The following is a 15,014-nucleotide window of genomic DNA, read 5'->3' as shown; positions in this document are numbered from 1 at the left end:
ACAAGGCAAACTATCAGCAGTTTAAACAACTTAACAGTAGTTTAATCAGCAGCAGAAGCAAAACAATTACTAGCTATGGCTACTAGTAATACACACATGCACAAGGGTACTTCTCCTCCCCCTAAATCTGTGCAACAATCAGAATTACTAGTTATGGATGCAACTAGTAAGACACACAAATGCACAATGCACCAAGGTACTTCTTCTCCCCCTAAATCTGTGCATTCATCAAATATAACAGCTACTATAACTCCAGCACATGTACCAGCCAGAATGTCATACTGACATCTGCTTGAACATCAACACCTGTGCACCATATCAGACATCCTCTTTCACATCTGCAAACAGAACAACAGAAACATTCTGTTTTAACACCTGTGCACTTCTTCCAAAAATAGTTGTCCTTCTGTCCAGCCACATACAACTTCCATATCAGCACTTCTCCCCCTTTTTAGTCAAAATTGACCAAAGGTGACCAATTAGACAAAATAAATGTCTATTAGCCTAGCAGAGAATGTTAGAGCAGATGTTATAACATTAAGCATGTTAAAACAAAAAGTCAGGAAGTACACACCATCATTAAATACAGCTGTGATAGCTGGAATAATGAACAAATCCAAGGAACTCATTAAGAGCCCTAAATATTACATAACAGGCATCAAGAGGACTGCCATAAAATACAAAAACAAAAACCAATCAAGACAACAGCCTTCCAAACAGCAGCCCAACTTCCACCACACCTCCCAGTCTTCAATTCAGGCAGGAACCATTAATCAAAAGAGGAAGTATCACCTTCACCTTCATCTTCATCTTCTGAACACTCAGAGCTTCTAGAGCAGCCACTGGATTGTGCTTTTCCATCTGATTCCTTACCATCCTTTTCTAACTCTTCTTTTTCCAGGTTACAAATAAGAGCTTCCAAAGCTTCTTTTTTTGCCTTTGCCACCTTCATACCCTTCTCCAATTCCTTGCAGGTATCTTTCAATTGATCAATTATGCTTCCTTGAGATGTAGGCTCTCTTCTGACTGATGTCATAACAACATCATTTATATGACTTCCCTCAAACAACTTATAATGAATGGATAGAGGGGTTTTTCTCCTGCTTGGCATGTCATTAGTATTGAGTATGCCTGGTTGTTGGCTAAGGATAATGCCACACATAAGGGAAGGGAATGCAATAGGTAACTTCACAGCCTTTGTAGAAGCATGTCTGATGGTTTGGTCAAATATGAATTTCCCAAAATCATAGTTTATCTTGGTTCCAATTGCATGAATGATCCTTCCCAGGGCAATGGAGATGGTAGAGACATGATTAGTAGGTACCCAATTTGCTAAACCAATCTTATGCAGAATGGCATATTTCACAGTGAGCTTACTAGCTGATAGGTGTTTCCTACTAGGCCATTCCTTAACTTGGCCAACTGTAATAATTCTACAGACCTCATTGTCTGTGGTCTCTAGATCTACTCCTCCATCAGTTCCTCTCCCTAGGAACTTGTTGATGATAGTAGGTGAAAGTTTCACACACTTACCCCTTACAAAAACTTTGCAGCCCTCCCTGCTGCTTTTTTCATATATCTCCTCAGGGATGTTCACAATGAATTCTTTGACTAACCCCTCATAGCACTGAGGCAGAGCAGTCACAGTTTTCATAAGACCAGCTGTCTTAATTAACTCCATGACTTCCTTTACTTCACTTGCTTCTTTTCCCAATTCTCTTTCAACTACTACCCTTCTTTGAGTCACAAACTTCCATTTGGCAGCACCACCTTCTACGTGACACGAGATATTGTCAAGATGAACAACAACCACTTTGTTTGGAGACTTCTTTACAGGCTTCCTTTTAACAGGGGAAATGTCTGAGACATCATATTCGACATCCTCATCAGATTCAGAACTCTCACTTTCCTTCATCTTTCTGACCTCTACTTTACTCCAAGTCTTGGAGGCAGTTCTAGTATGAAAGGATTTTGAGCTAGATGTTGACGGATGTTGACACATGTTGTTGAACTTTTGAGAAAACTTTCTTTGCCCTAGCAGAGGTTCTTTGAGAAGTTTGATGAAGATGGAAAGAATTATGCTCAGGCAGAGTGTGCAAATGAAATAGATGCTATTTCCAATACTAGGAGATGATTCATTATTAATGTGGCTTTTTCTTTTCATTGGGCAGACAATATTTTTGTTACCTTTTCCACTTCTCATTAATTGCCATATTTTCTCAAGAAACCAATCCTCTAATTTTCCCTTTTCATATTTCCGTTGAACAACATACCAATCCCTTGCAGTCCTGTTGGTTAGTTGCATTTCATGCTGTAGAACTATGAGTTTGTTTTCAACATATTTTCTACATGAGTGATGAAAGCAAGTGATGTACTTGGTCCAGCTGTGCTGAATATGTTCTTTGGACAAAGGTGTACCATCCAGGTTGTCATAATATAATGTCATAACATCGAGTGTGACATTGTATATAATTATCAGTAATTTCATCCAACTTGGTTGAGCATTGTTTCTTTCATCTGATATTTTATCAATTTCCTTTGCACTCATAGTCCCTTGTGTCTCAGCAAAGCTCTTACTACCTTCAGACTTCATACCACCAGTCATATGTTCAGGTGTTTGGGCCATCATGACCTTTTCTTCCTTGAGGTTAGGTCTTAGCATCCTTATCTGACACTTTTCCTTTCCCTTGGTGATTCTTCTTGCAATTGTAATCATCTTAGAGGGGTTATCCATTTGAGAGCTCCACATGTAGCAGTTGTTGTTGGTCCTGATTCCTTTCATAATTACTTCACTGTCTTTGTTCACAATCAGACATTCAGTTTTGGTGAAGATAATATTCAGACCTTGATCCCCTAGCTGACTGATGCTTATTAGATTTGAAGTCAAGCCCTTGACCAGTAGGATATTGTCAAGTTTAGGAGCTCCAGGACACTCAAGCTTGCCTATCCCATTTATTTCACCTTTAGCTCCATCACCAAAGGTTACATAGCTTAAGTCATGAGGGTGAAGATCAGTTATCAAGTCTGAGTTCCCAGTCATGTGTTTAGAGCATCCACTATCAAAATACCACTCTTCTTTGTGAGCCATTAGACTTGTAATATTAGTCTTAGGAACCCATTGCTTCTTGTTGATAGGCCTGTGATGTTTGGGTCTGGGTTGATAGTGAGTCTGTTGATGAACATGGCTAGGATAACCATATAGCTTATAACAGGAAGACCTAGAGTGTCCAGATTTCCCACAGTATTGACATCTCCATCTTTGGTGTTTGCCATCCTGCTGTTTTCTCTTCTGATGATGTTGATGAAAGGAGGTAGGGTAACCATACAGCTTATAGCAGAAGGGCCTTGAGTGTCCAAATTTCCCACAGTAATGACATCTCCATCTTTGGTGTTTGTCTTTCTGCTGTTCTTTCTTCTGATGGTGTGACATATGGTGTGACATCTTAGAACTGCTCTTACTATTGCTGCATTTAGGTTTAGCTTGAGGTTTGCAGCCAGTGTAACTACTTTGAGCCTTAGTTTTATGGTACCCTATTCCAGATTTGACTCCTGTGATTTGTCCAGTTTGAAGAATCTTGTCTAAGGAGTCAGATCCATGGTTCAACATCCTTACATACTTGGTTGTCTCTTCTAGTTTTGAGTTTAAGAGCACAACTTCAGTTTTTAGCTTGAAGATGGTTTCCACATGTTCTGCTTTTTCTTTCTCCAGTTGAACTATCTTCTGGCTCTCAACTTGTTGATCTTCATCTAGCTTGACCTTTAGAGCCACAACTTCTGTTTTCAATTTGGAGATGGTTTCCAAGTATTCTACCTTCTCATTCTCAAGTTGAGTTATGTCTTTCTCTTGGTTTAAAGACTGCTTGTTTAGCTCTACACTTTTCTGACACAGCTCTCTGTAGGTAGAGGCCAATTCCTCAAAGGTTACTTCACCATCACTTGAGTCTTCATCAGATCCCCATCTTCCTGTCAAAGCAGTCACAAGATTTGCAGCCTCCTCTGTATCACTCTCATCTGACCAGGTGGAAGCAAGACTCATCTTCTGCTTCTTGAGGTAGGTACCACATTCTATTCTAATGTGTCCATACCCATCACATTCATAGCACTTTACTTCTTTTCCTTCTTTGGGCTTTTCTTCTAACCTTACTCTTCTTCCATTGCTGATGTCAGATGAGATGTTTTTGACATTTGCCTTGGATCTGACATCCATTTTCTTTAACAATCTGTTAAACTGTCTCCCCAGCATTACAACTTCATTGGCCCACTCTTTATCCACATCTTGACTGTTTTCCTCTTCTGTGTTGGATACAAAGGCAATGCTCTTGGTTTTCTTTTCAGTTCCCTCAATCAATCCCATCTCAAAGGTTTGGAGGGAGCCAATTAGCTCATCTACCCTCATGTTGGAGATGTCTTGAGACTCTTCTATGGCAGTCAGCTTCATTGCAAATCTCTTAGGGAGTGACCTGAGTATTTTTCTTACCAACTTTTCATCTATCATTTTCTCTCCCAGGGCTCCTGAAGCATTAGCAATCTCAAGGATACTCATGTGAAATTCATGAATGTTTTCATCTTCTTTCATCTTTAAGTTTTCAAACTTGGAGGTGAGAAGCTGAAGTCTAGACATCTTTACCCTAGTGGTGCCTTCATGAGTGACCTTGAGAATGTCCCAAGCATCTCTGTCCACTTCACAGTTATTTACCAGCCTGAAAATATTCTTGTCTACCCCATTGAATATTGCATTCATGGCTTTAGAGTTTCCAAGAGAGAGATCATCCTCCTCCTTGGACCATTGTTCTTCAGGCTTCTTCTCAGTGGTGGCTTCTCCTTCTTTAGTAATGACAGGATGCACCCAACCTGTTAGCACAGCTTTCCAAGCCTTGTTATCAAGGGATTTCAGAAACGCTACCATTCTAGGTTTCCAATAGTCATAGTTAGAACCATCCAAAATTGGTGGCCTATGAACAGATCCTCCATCTCTCTCCATTGTACCAGAAAGTATTGCCCATAGATCTCACCCAGAACCAGAGCAGGATGCCTGCTCTGATACCAATTGAAATTCTGGTATCAGATATAAGATGTCGAAGGTAATGTTACGACACTGATATCTGCTAACACACAATGGATAAAATAAACAGAATGGTAAAGTGAATAACACAAGCAATTGTTAACCCAGTTCGGTGCAACTCACCTACGTCTGGGGGCTACCAAGCCAGAAAGGAAATTCACTAAAATAGAATTAGTTCAAAGACTATCCGTACACTTCAACAAGTTACAGTCTTTCTCACCTAATCTCTACCCGTGCAACTTCTACCTAAGCACTCTTAGATATGAGAACCCACTCACTTCCCTTACAATCACACACCAGTGATCTTAAACAACAATCCCTTGTGAAAAGAAAATACTTTTCAATTACAAACTCTTGATTTTACTTCACAGTCTCAATCAAGAAGACACACTCTTGATCTTGCTTCACAACTTTGATCAAGAAGACACACACTTGATCTTGCTTCACAACTTTGATCAAGTGGACACACACTCTTGCTTAACAGCTTTGGAGTGACAAATTACAACCACAAATCAGTCCAATTCAATCATCAATGGATGACTTGAATGACCTACAAGTCTTACGACTAAGCAGACACAAACCCTAGCTCTCTCTCTCTATTTCGCTCAGTCTTGGTTGTGTGTTCAAATAGGTTTTCTAAGTTCCTTTTTATAGAAGCATTTAGCTGGGCTTGGACATCTTGAAAACCCTAAATCTATTTTCCAATCAAATCTTTTTATAACAGTTGTATAGATCTCATTGGAAAATAAGTAAATCTGGTTGTAATCCATGATTGAATGCGCCAGCTAGCCATATCTTCAACCATCCAAAGATTTCCATTAATTGTGCAATCACAAAACGCCAGACATTCATACTGAATGTTCTGTGTACAGGATTTCATGACATCGGGTCTGACATCCTGGAAAAAATCCTGCATAATCCAATTTCCTTTTATAGCAGGTACAACCATATCAGATGTCATGACATTGTGCATGTCATCTGAAACAATCCTGCATGAACATGTCTTTCAGCTAAGCTCCAGTAGGTACATCCAATATCAGAAGCCTTGTCATTTTATGTGGCATTTTAAAACAATCCTGCTTGCATATGTTCTTTAACTCCAGCAGGTACATAGGATATCTTATGTTAAGACATCACACATGACATCTTGTGAACACTCTTTGTTTTACCAAAATTGCTGCCAACACTTAGAATCAACAATTACTAATGAAAAAATGAGGTGATAATGAAAGGAGTCGGGTCTAAGGACAACTGCTATATGTGGAATTCTCAAGAAACTAGTTATTCATCAATGTGTACTCTAGCTAAAGAAGAAGAAGTGAAACTATGGCATCAAAAACTGGGCCATCTGCATCTTAAAAGAATGAAGAGGATTATATCTGTGGAAGCTGTCAGAGGAATCCCGAAATTAAAGATTGATGAAGGAAAAGTTTGTTGTGAGTGTCAGATTGGAAAGCAGACAAAGATGTCACATCAGAAGATCAAACATGACACCACATCTAGAGTGTTGGAACTTCTCCACAGGGACTTGATGGGACCTATGCAGGTGGAAAGTCTTGGTGGGAAAAGGTATGCTTATGTGGTGGTGGACGAATTCTCCAGATATACTTGGGTAAATTTTATAAGGGAAAAATCTGATGTATTTGAGGTGTTCAAAGATCTTTTCCTAATACTTCGAAGAGAAAAAGAAAGTCAAGTTATCAGAATCAAAAGTGATCATGGGAAAGAATTTGAGAACAGTAAATTAGCTGGATTCTGTTCATCTGAAGGAATTATTCATGAGTTCTCATCTCCCATTACCCCTTAGCAAAATGGTGTGGTAGAAAGGAAAAATAGAATTCTCCAAGAATCTGCCAGAGCTATGATTCATGCTAAGAAGTTGCCTTACCACTTCTGGCCTGAAGCTATGAACACAGCCTGCTATGTTCACAACAGAGTAACCTTGAAGAAAGGGACCCCAACTACTTTATATGAAGTCTGGAAAGAAAGAATACCTACTGTCAAATAATTCCATGTGTTTGGTAGTAAATGTTATATCTTGACTGATCATGAACAAAGAAGGAAAATGGATCCCAAGAGTGATGAAGGAATATTTCTGGGTTACTCAACACACAACAAAGCATTTAGGGTTTTTAATTCCAGAACAAAATTAATGATGAAATCTATTAATGTTGTTGTTGTTGATCAAGAGACTAATGTCACAGACGATGTTGAAACATCTCTGAATGATGCCCCAACTGATCTCCTGAACAAAAGTAATGAGAGTGAATCCACTCAAGCTGAACCTGAAGCTGATAAATTTAATAAGGGACCCTCTATATGAATTCAGAAGGATCATCCGAAAGATCTCATTATAGGAGACCCAAATAAAGGGGTCACCACTAGATCAAGGGAAGTTATCTCACATGCCTGTTTTGTGTCCAAGATTGAGCCCAAGAATGTCAAAGAAGCCTTAACTAATGAATTCTAGATCGATGCCATGCAGGAAGAGTTAGGCCAATTCAAGAGAAATGAAGTATGGAAATTGGTTCCAAGACCTGAAGGAATAAATGTTATTGGAACAAAGTGGATTTATAAGAATAAATCTGATGAACAAGGGGTGGTTACTAAAAATAAAGCAAGATTGGTAGCACAAGGATACACTCAAGTTGAAGGAGTTGACTTTGATGAAACATTTTCCCCTGTAGCTTGCCTGGAGTCCATTAGATTACTGCTCGGAGTGACATGTATTCTGAAGTTTAAACTGTTCCAAACGGATGTGATAAGTGCCTTCTTAAATAGGTACTTAAATGAGGAAGTGTATGTTGAACAACCTAAAGGGTTTACAGACCCAAAACTTCCAAAGCATGTGTATAAGTTGAGGAAAGCCCTCTATCGGTTGAAACAAGCTCCTAGAGCTTGGTATGATAGACTCATAGTGTTTCTCATTGACAATGGATACAAGAAGAGAGGCATTGATAAGACCTTATTTGTCAAAAATTAAGGAGGAAAACTCATGGTGGCTCAGATATATGTGGATGATATTGTGTTTGGTGGGATGTCAAATAAGATGGTTGAACATTTTGTTAAACAAATGCAGTCTGAATTTGAAATGAGCCTTGTTGGAGAACTAACCTATTTTCTTGGGCTACAAGTCAAGCAGATGGAAGATTCTATCTTTCTATCTCAAAGCAAATATGCCAAAAATATTGTTAAGAAGTTTGGCATGGAGAATGCAAGCCACAAAAGGACACCTGCTCCTACTCATCTGAAAGTGTCTAAAGATGAAAATGGTGTCAGTGTGGATCAAAGTCTCTATAGAAGCATGATAGGGAGTCTGCTATATCTCACAGCAAGCAGACTTGACATTTCTTTTCATGTAGGTGTATGTGCTTGATATCAAGATGAACCAAAGGTGAGTCACATAAACCAAGTGAAAAGGATCCTGAAATATGTCAATGGCACTAGTGGCTATGGGATGTTATACACTCATGGATTTGGATCTGTGCTGACTGGATATTGTGATGCTGATTGGGCTGGAAGTGCTGATGATAGGAAAAGCACATCAGGAGGATGCTTCTTCTTGGGGAACAACTTAATATCATGGTTTAGTAAGAAACAAAATTGTGTGTCTCTGTCCACTGCTGAAGCTGAATACATAGCAGCTGGAAGTAGTTGCTCTCAACTGGTGTGGATGAAATAGATGCTGACTGAATACAATGTCACGCAAGATGTCATGACATTGTACTGTGACAACCTGAGTGCTATAAACATTTCCAAGAATCCTATTCAGCATAGCAGGACAAAACATATTGATATCCGTCACCATTTTATTAGAGAACTCGTGGAGGATAAAATTGTAGCCCTAGAGCATGTTGCTACTGAGATGCAGTTAGCTGATATTTTTACAAAGGCCTTGGATGCAAATCAATTTCAATTTCTAAGAGGGAAATTAGGGATTTGTATTTATGAAAATTTGTAGCAATTAATATGGAGTGGAAAAGGTAATCAAATTATTGTCTGCTTACTTAAAATAAAGCGCCCCCTTTATGGTAAATCATCACCTAGTCTTGGAAATGCCATCTATTACCTTTTCACACGCAACCTCACTACCTATCAAACATTTCCAACTCCCTGCTTCTTCGTCAAACTCCTCGGCTATGGCAACTGAAATCTTTCCACAAAAACGACAAGATGTCACAACATCAAACTCCATCTGGTTCAAAAACTACTAAGCCTACTCACAAGGATAACACTTCTTCCATGAACTTTCTCGATTATGAAATTTTGGATGTGGTCCCTCTGTCTGTTATTCCAGGCGAAGCCCCTGACTCAAACCATCCCATGGATGCATCTGCTTCTGCATGCCCCACTCAAGGTAACATCTCTAGTATCCCTTCTAGCTCTACTCATGCCACTAGTTCTAAGGAAGATATGCACCACACTAATCGTGTCATAAGAAACCTAGTCACTAGAATCCTTAATGAAGGACATTCTGTGAAGGGAGTCTCTACTCCTCTATCTAGAATGTACCCATCTCCTAAGGTTGAACCTCATAGTGAGAAGGATGACGATTCCTCTAGATCTGAGAAGGACATGGATACTGAAGGTTTGTGCTCTCTAGGGCAAACTGTGTCTGGTAAAAAATCTGTGGGATCTACAACTGCCAATGCTTCACATTCTGAGAAGCATGATTCTGCAAACAATGTGATTGACCTAGAGGATGATAGGTCTGATGATCAAGATGATAGTTTACTTCATCACTTAAAGCCTAGTGTGGCTAAGCGTATGAAGACTAGAAAAGGTAGATTTGTGGCTGAAATGATGTCAGCTAAAACAGCTAAGAAGACTGTTGGTGTAGGTCCTTCCAAATCTTGGAGCAAAGTTGATGTGAAGAAAAGGAAGGTGAGAGAAGTTTCTGAGTCTGACGAAGATGTCCCTGACATCTCCCCTGTGAAGAGGACAACTGTAAGGAAGTTCCCTGTGAAAGTTGTTGTTGTGCATTTGGACAATATCTCTTTCAATCTTGAAGATTGAGCTGTCAAATGGAAGTTTGTGATTCAAAGAAGGGTGGTTGTAGAGAGAGAGTTAGGAAAGGATGTTGTTGAAGTTAAAGAGGCCATGGACCTAATTAAGAATGTTGGGTTAATAAAGACTGTGGCTGGGTTATCTTAGTGCTATGAGGGATTGGTTAAGGAATTGATTGTCAACACTCCTGAAGATATTGCTGATAAAAACAGCAAGGAATTTTTCAAAGTTTTTGTGAGAGGTAAGTGTATCACATTTTCTCCCACTGTCATTAACAAGTTTCTGGGAAGAGGTATAGAAGGTGCATGTGAACTGGAAGCTACAACAATGAGGTCTGCAGAGAAATTATCGTTGCTTCACCATACTAACATCGGATTCCGAAGCATAGTCAACATCAATCATCCAAATCGTACACACATGATGCCAAATTTAATTACTCATTTATTATTTGATTCAGTCTATCTTTTAATCGTATTAATACAGAAAATATAGAAAATAAATAGCTATAAGATGCATGGTTTCATAAGTGGCTCTGATACCACTAAAGGAGAAGAGCGATCTAAAACGCAACAGAATTTAAAAAAAAATCTCCTTTAGTGATCCTTACGAATGTGTATGATCAGTGATAGAATTGTTACCTCTTATGGATATTGAAACCTTTGATGAAGATCTACGGAGCGATCACAAACGTTGAATGGTGATAATGCCTCTACTCAATCCACACGAACAGATTCCTTCAATCATAGTGCTAGCTGCTACGAATGAAGGCTTTGAGTGAGAAAGAGAGAGAAACGAAATTGCAACTGCACAAATGCTTCTACGCAAGGGTTCTATTTATAGAACCACTTGTGTGGGCTACAAGCTAAAAAAGCCCACTTAAGTGTATGTGGCCCATATCTTATAATATGCCAAAATCACTTAAGTGTATGGTATCTTACCATATATCGTATTCTACTTAAGTACATCGTACCTTACGATGTTCTACAATTCACTTAAGTGCACCATACCTTACGGTGTTTCTTAGTTACTCTATCTCTCATCAATTCGTCCTTTTCTGTATGACCCTGTAGGTTTTCGCAGCATTGACAATCATATTAAATCACATATTTAACATAATAAACAGTGAGTGGTATCTAGCAACACATCACTTCTACCCAAGACATGAAAATGTCATGTGATCTGACAAATCCTTTTGTGATAATACTTATGTGTACAATTACCTTTTTTCCCTTATGTATATATTGAACACAAGGCATAGACCGTGTCATCTTTGTCCAGTTCAATATTGGGCCCATAGACATTTATCCTGTTACGCAGGATGGGAAAATTCCATCTAGGTCACTCATGTCCCTCAATATGCTTCATGGAGTACCCATCAACTGTCTTTATGGTCATCCAGTTATGGATAATGTTTGATCAGCAATAAGGCACTCGACTGTACATCTAGGGTCCATAGTGGTTTCAGGTCAAAGGGTGGTATACACCATTATCCCCATGAGAATAACTTATGACACTTTGCATAATATTCTATATAGTATTCTCATAGAGGGTCAATCCAGTATAAATATTACTCTTAATATTCATACCAATGTTTAAGACTTGATAACTCCTTATACATGATCCATGAGATGTGATCATCAGTCTATATACATAATAGTCTTAATGCTTTAATGTTATCCCACTTAACAATAAATCTCGACTACGGATACTTTAAGAATAGAGTCCTTATGTTTAATGTGATCTCATGATTAAGTCACACTTGATACATTAAACGAACTAGCTGATAACATGAAATTATATCACATTTTAGGACTTAATTCAATTAAATTATATTATTATTTGCTTCAATTTATTTCATTTCACTCGATATTACTCGGTATTTCCTTTCTATTTATCTCAGGTAGTTTATTTGAAGCACAAGTAAAAAAGGGAAGAAAAGGAGGTGCAGAAAGAAGTTTTTGGAAACAAATATCAAATGCCAAAGCCCAGCCAAAAAAAGGCACAGGCGCTGTGCCTGTGACGAGCGTCACAAGGGCTGTGACGAGCGTCACGCCTTGCACACTCCTGTGACGAGCGTCACACATGGTGTGACGGACGTCACACCATTCCCCTATATTTTTGCCTTCAGAGACGTTGAGTCCTATTTGCACGCCTAACCCTTCGTTACGTGAAGACCCCTTGACGCGGACTACTTTTGGAAACCGTTACAGAAAGTACTAGTATAAATATCAGCTTTGCAAACCCTGCAACGGTTCCACGGTTCCACGCTTCCACACTTTTTCCAGCTTTCGCTTTTTCGCATTTTTCTTTTTCCAGCAGCTTAAGCATATTTTTACAGTACTACTTTTACAATTTTTATATTGTTTCTTTTGCAATTCTATTTTCTTTTCCAGCATTTAATTAATTTTTCGCACAATAGTTTCTACACCGGAAACTATTGTGTACCTTTTACCGGATCTAACCTTACGTTAGAATCTAGTTTTTTATTCCTTCGCTTTTATTCTCCTACCTGATTGAAGAATTCAAGAACAGATCCAACCGACCTGTGGTGGAGTGTTCAAGACTGCTATTTAATTTCTCAGGTTCTTTAATTATTGTTTGATTTCATATATGCTTTGTTTTATCGTTTATTTATATTATATGCTTGAGATGAATCTGTTTATGCATGATATTTATTTAAGTCTGTTTAGTATGTATGGCTAAATTACTTAGGTATCGGTATGTAAAGTAAGCGGAATGAAGGAATCAAAACCAAATTGGTTTAATTAAGTTTAAAATTAAAATCACTCTTTTTACGGTCTCAATTTACAGGTTTAATAACAAAGTTTTTGTACGAAAGTAAAAGACATAAAGAAGTTAAAAGCAATAGAGCGAGAGTTTGAGTTTTTGACTGGACAGTGTAAATTGGACATTAATTCTAGATCAGGGCGAGAGCAATTTTTAGAGTTAATTAAATTCTAACCTTTTTCAAAAAGTATTTTTAAAGATTGAATGTGAGGACGAGAGTTAAGCATTTGAATTTAATTATATAACCTAAGTCAACAGAGCGAGAGTTTGAGATAAGGGTGTTTAAACGATTAGTGTTTTCTTAAAAAGAGTTTCTACGGATTCTATTGTTTTCAAAAAGTGGTTTTTGACTTAACTATAAGTGACAGCTACGTTAATATAAAATCATAGTTTATTCAACAAAGCGAGAGTTTGAGATAAAACTTTTAATCAATAGCGTCAACTGAAAAGATTTATTTTAAAACCAAGAAACCAACAAAGAATTGATTCCTTAATTACGACGAACTGCATACCGATATCCGCTTATTAGATATTTAATCTAGATCTTATTTTAGTTTTAGCTTTTCCCCCAAACAATCAAAGTATTACCTGCCTTAGCTTTACGAAGTAACCTTAGATAACGGTATATCGATTCATAAGTCCCTGTGGGATCGATATCTTTTAAAACTACGCGATAGAACTGTGCACTTGCAGTTTGTACCCCAAATTCGACTCATAAAGTCGCGATCAAGTTTTTGGCGCCGTTGCCGGGGACTTTTATTTAGTCGATATCGTAACTCTTCTGTTACGCTGTAGAGACTAAGGCTTTTTTTTTCTTTTCTTTCTTTCGTTGATTTGTATGCCACGCACTCGCTCACAAGGCGAGCCATTCTACTTACGAATCAATGATATCGAATTATATCTCTGAGTCTTACGACGAATTCGGGAATATCGTGCTGCAAACAATCTCCCTCCTGTAGAACTTCCCGATTTCAAAAATATTTTCCCTTCGATACCCGAGATGGCAGAACCAGCTCGTGCTCTTAGAGATTACGCCGCTCCATCGCAAGATGAACCGCATTCGAGTATTGCTCCACCCGCAATCGAAGCAAACAACTTTGAACTTAAACCTTCACTGTTGCAGGCAGTGCAACAGAACCAATTCTCTGGAAATCCTACCGAGGATCCTAACCTTCATTTATCCGTATTTGTCCAATACGCCGATACTGTTAAAGCTAATGGTGTCACTCCAGAGGCAATTCGACTTCGTCTTTTTCCTTTCTCACTAAGAGATAGCGCTAGAAGATGGCTTCAATCTCTTCCTTCCAACTCAGTCATCACATGGAACGAGTTGAAGAAAGTTTTTCTTGCTCGATATTTTCCGCCAAGCAAAACAGCTATGTTAAGAGCCCAAATAAATGGATTTAAACAGAAAGATAACGAATCTCTCTTCGAAGCATGGGAAAGATACAAAGACATGATGAGACTTTGTCCACACCATGGTTTAGAAGACTGGTTAGTAATTCATACCTTCTATAATGGTCTCCTGTACAACACGAGGTTAACAATAGATGCCGCCGCAGGTGGTGCACTGATGAACAAACCTTATGCTGACGCTTACCAACTTATCGAAAGCATGGCTCAAAACCACTATCAGTGGGGAACCGAACGAACAATGGTGGAAAAACCTCAAACGAAAATTGGCATGTACGAGATAAGTAACCTTGATCATGTTAATGCAAAAGTGGATGCTCTGGTCCAAAAAATTGAAAGTTTAAATGTATCACCTCCAGCCACCGTGGTTGCCATAACTCAGAATTGCGAAGTCTGTGGAATCCAAGGTCACACTCCTGCAGATTGTCAACTCCTAACAGGAATCCAAGCGGAGCAAGTAAACTATGCTCAAGGAAGCCCCTACTAGCACACCTATAACTCAAATTGGAAGAATCATCCCAATTTTTCATATAAGAGTAATAATGCTTTATACGCACCTGGACAATCTCCAAATCAAGCCCCAGCTATACCTCAGGGATATCAGAAGCCGATTCCATCTACACCTAACAATAACGCCCCTAGGAAATCCAACTTGGAAATCATGATGGAAAACTTTATAGCCTCTCAACAACAAACCAATAAAGATTTCTTAAACCAGAATGTACACACTGGCGAACAAATTAAA

General features: G+C 38.6%; 1 non-coding gene across 1 annotated transcript; it reads right to left on the bottom strand.

The window, feature by feature from the left end:
• Positions 1-14,234: 14,234 nt before the first annotated feature.
• On the bottom strand, positions 14,235-14,341 carry LOC127077792 (small nucleolar RNA R71). Its single transcript, XR_007787564.1, has one exon. It is a non-coding gene; the product is annotated as a small nucleolar RNA R71 (small nucleolar RNA).
• Positions 14,342-15,014: the final 673 nt, after the last annotated feature.

The sequence above is a fragment of the Lathyrus oleraceus genome, chromosome 4, assembly GCF_024323335.1.
Source record: "Lathyrus oleraceus cultivar Zhongwan6 chromosome 4, CAAS_Psat_ZW6_1.0, whole genome shotgun sequence".
NCBI classification, from domain to species: Eukaryota; Viridiplantae; Streptophyta; class Magnoliopsida; order Fabales; family Fabaceae; genus Lathyrus; species Lathyrus oleraceus.
Note: the sequence above shows the minus strand (reverse complement) of the source record. Positions and strands in the feature narration are given on the sequence as shown.